Genomic DNA, 3,889 nt, shown 5'->3' on the forward strand with positions numbered 1-3,889 from the left:
TATCATAGCACTCTCTTTACACGAGGCATCGTCTTTTAAAAAACAACGTTCCCATTCTGACGGAAACGTGATTGTGGAAAGTACTTCCCGCACAGCTAAACGGATACCTACCATGCACTTCGGGGGGGGGGGGGGGGGGGGGGGGGGGGGGGGGGGGGGGGGGGGGGTACACTGAGCCGATCGGAGAAAGACCAATGGTGACCATATTTCTATTTCCCATTCATCTTTCGGGTTTCATGAATGAACATAACATATTCTTTCATTATATATGAAGAATGGTAAAAAAAAAATAACATTCATATTTTTCAATGCATTAGAATTTCATTGAAAATGAGTTTTTTTTATAAGTACACTGAGCCGATCGGAGAAAGACCAATGGTGACCAGTGGCGGATCCAGGGGGGGGGGGGGGTCCGGGGGTGCGCACCCCCCCTTTATTTTTGCCGATCAATGCATTTGTATCGGGACATATGTTTTGCACCCCCCCCCCCTTTGCCCTGGGTTAGCACCCCTTAGCACCCCCCCTTTCGAAAATTCCTGCATCCGCGCCTGGGTGATCATATTTCTATTTCCCATTCATCTTTCGGGTTTCATGAATGAACATAACATATTCTTTCATTATATATGAAGAATGGTAAAAAAAAAATAACATTCATATTTATCAATGCATTAGAATTTCATTGAAAATGAGTTTTTTTTTATAAGCAATCAGAGTTATGTCCTTCATTTAAAATCGTATTATTAGAAAAAGAAAGGCACATTTACATGTACATTTTTACAGCTATGCATCTAATTAATTCTACTTTTTTCTAGTTCGAATGACATTTCAAGCCCAAAGTAATGATTATGTCATTTCCATTTGATAATTTTGCCAGGAGATACGTTTAACAAGTCATGTTTCCCGGTGCAGTTTCCGATCACTAGAGACCAGTATCAATTACGTCACTGACCACATTTCCTGTACAGAATTATAAATACAGAGTCGTAGACGGTTTCGATCTCAAACACTCAGTACCCAAAGCAAGCCAAAGGTAGCCAAAAGTCACCAAAGGTAATGTATTATGTAAACGACGCAATGTTCTGTTTATTGGTATGAAATTAATTTCATTTTTTCATATAGGGTTAAACGCCTTTTTAAATGAATTTATAGGTTATAAACTAGACCAATTCACTCTAAAACAAATATATGATATATTTGTAAGTTACTTGGTACAATTCAATAATAATAATAAAGAGCAAATGGGAAACTTTATCTTAAATATTTTCTAGTGTTGGTTTTAATAAATGTACAATTCCCGACTGAGCGTTTATTGAAGTAGAAACGTCAGGTTTGTGGATTTTCGTCAAAATTTATGTTCGGACTCATTGTTTTTTTCCCTACGATTTAGGGTAAAATATTTTGACCTAAAAAAAAGAGCTTATAAAAGGTCATTTACCAATATTTAATTAGATTAAGAATTTCCTTTTCTTACGATTTAAGACACAAATGTGCCAATATCAAAAGGTAAAAGTCAGAATCGGCCCTTTCCCGCCATTTAAACATTTTAAGCTTATATTGTTCCTTGACTAATTCTTTTCAAATTTATAGTTAAGTGTATCAATTCTAAATTCTTGATTTTTTTTTCTAATTTCAAATGACCACATCCTTAACTTTGGGAACACTATATCATTATGTATGTTCCTGCTTTGGTCAATTTAAAATTCAGCTTAGTCATTGTTTTCTTAATTTGTAATTGCAGATATCTCCAAACAACACACTACAGTCTTTCAACTTATAATAACCCAAAGACAACATGGTCAAAACGCAAGCTATTCTTATACTCCTGTGCGTTGCCATGGCATATGGCGCTAACTATGGAAATGGCTTCAACTACGGAAATAACTATCAATACACCGGAAGCTACGTCGGTTCTCTCAACACTGGAACATTTAACAGAAATGCCAACAGTTATAGTAACTATGGTGGATATAATAGATATACACCAGGTGGATATAGCCAAGGATATAATAAATACGCATCAGGTGTTTATAACCAAATGATAGTACCACACCCTTATCCACTTCCGGTTCCGATTGCATCTCACGCAGGGAATCATGGGAATAGAGTTCTTGTCGTGAGAGATCAAGGCGTTCAAAACAATGGTTTTCTTGGTTTGGGAGGCAATGGCATATTCGGTAAGACACTACGTTTTGTATATACACAGTACCACATAAGCTTCATACGTCATGACCCTTAATGGAAAATCGCTCTATTCGTTTCAAAGTTACTCGACATTAAATTTAAAAAAATGAGGCCAAATATACATAAATATCGAGTTAATTTGAATATCAGGTGTCATTTTTACAAATATATTCTTGAGTTGTTCATAAACTTTTTACACGAAAAAAAAGGGTTTCCAAAGAACATTTTTCTTCTGCCTTATTGTAAATTTCTCAATTTATATCTAAATGTATGTTATAATTATATACCATTCCCCTACAATGAACATAGATGGCGATCTTTTACAGGTTTTGTAGTTACTATCCTGATCTTACAGTACATTATGCAACTACTAACCAACACTCAGAACCAAACACAAGGATAAAAAAGTAAGGCTCTTATTTTATTTTAATTTGCTTTATGCGACATTCCTTCTTAATATTATTTGAAAATGAGATTACAGCTATTGTCAAATTTGGTCGCGTTTTACATAGGCTTGATATTTCTGATGAAGTGTGACGTTATATCTGACATAGCTACTTATTCAAACAAGAAAATATAACCTTTTATAAATTCCGTGCTTTCGAAGCACTTTTCTGGATTTATCTTCATCAGGAGCGCTGAAAGTCGGACATTAATTAAAAGATAAATGACGATCTATGTAGAGTTGAAATCTTGATGAGCTATAAAACTAAAATTGACATAAACGACAAAGCCAAATCTACATATTAAGTTTATCAAAGGTTTCTCAGTAAAGAGAGCTAAGAGAACGACCATTTAATTTTTAAAAAGGTGGTATGTTTTTTAAGTGTTCAATTTTGAAAAACAAATATGATTATTTGAAGTGAAATGGTCGTTCCCTCAAGCTTACTTGACCATTTCACTTCAAATAATCATATTTGTTTTTCAAAACTGAACACTTCAAAAACATACCACCTTTTTTAAAATTATATGCAAGAAATAAGAATTTTCATCTTGTTTGTTCATCCCATGTTCGGAATCATAAAATTAGAAATCGTTCAATAAATCAAATCTCTCGATACTTGTATACGACGGATGTCATTGGTGGTGCAGCTTCTTGTTACCCTACCGGAGCAATTGAGTTCAATACCGCCCTCGATGTTTGGTGGGGTTTGTGTTGCCGAATTTTGAGCTTTCCACGTAATGTTTTCATTGTCCTTCAATACACTATTATAATGACGAGTAAGCACTATACATGTGTTATTTTATAAGAATATTCGTTTTGAACTTAAATAATTTATAAATATTTTCTATTTTCAGGTTCAAGAACATCTGTTGACAAGAAGAAACTTAGTAATATATACGTTTGAATAAAATGGTTATAGAATATAAACACCACGTGTTCTGTTATTGCTATTGATTCTGAAGGTACTCTAATTGTTTTCTTTTTAAAGTAGGGACATCGGTGGCCAAGTGGTCTATACAGCTAAACTTCTTTATAATTACTAGCATGTATAAACACTGAGGTTATGATTTCGACTCCAATCTTTTTTGACTAGGTTTGTCAGTTCTCTAGGGTTGTCATTTCTCATACCAAAGGTCATTGACTGTCAACCGGGTACTCCGGCTGCCACTAACGGTTTCCTACCCAAAGGCATAGATAATCTAAGCAGTATTTTGCACAATGTCTTCTATGTTTTTGATTTTTAAGTATCCGTTAACTTCGTAT

At 34.6% G+C, this 3,889-nt stretch overlaps 1 long non-coding RNA gene across 1 annotated transcript; it reads left to right on the forward strand.

The window, feature by feature from the left end:
* Positions 1-842: 842 nt before the first annotated feature.
* LOC139506274 (uncharacterized) lies at positions 843-2,588 on the forward strand. Its single transcript, XR_011660009.1, has 3 exons — positions 843-1,050; positions 1,739-2,174; positions 2,508-2,588. It is a non-coding gene; the product is annotated as an uncharacterized lncRNA (long non-coding RNA).
* Positions 2,589-3,889: the final 1,301 nt, after the last annotated feature.

This window comes from Mytilus edulis, unplaced genomic scaffold, assembly GCF_963676685.1.
Source record: "Mytilus edulis unplaced genomic scaffold, xbMytEdul2.2 SCAFFOLD_1785, whole genome shotgun sequence".
NCBI classification, from domain to species: Eukaryota; Metazoa; Mollusca; class Bivalvia; order Mytilida; family Mytilidae; genus Mytilus; species Mytilus edulis.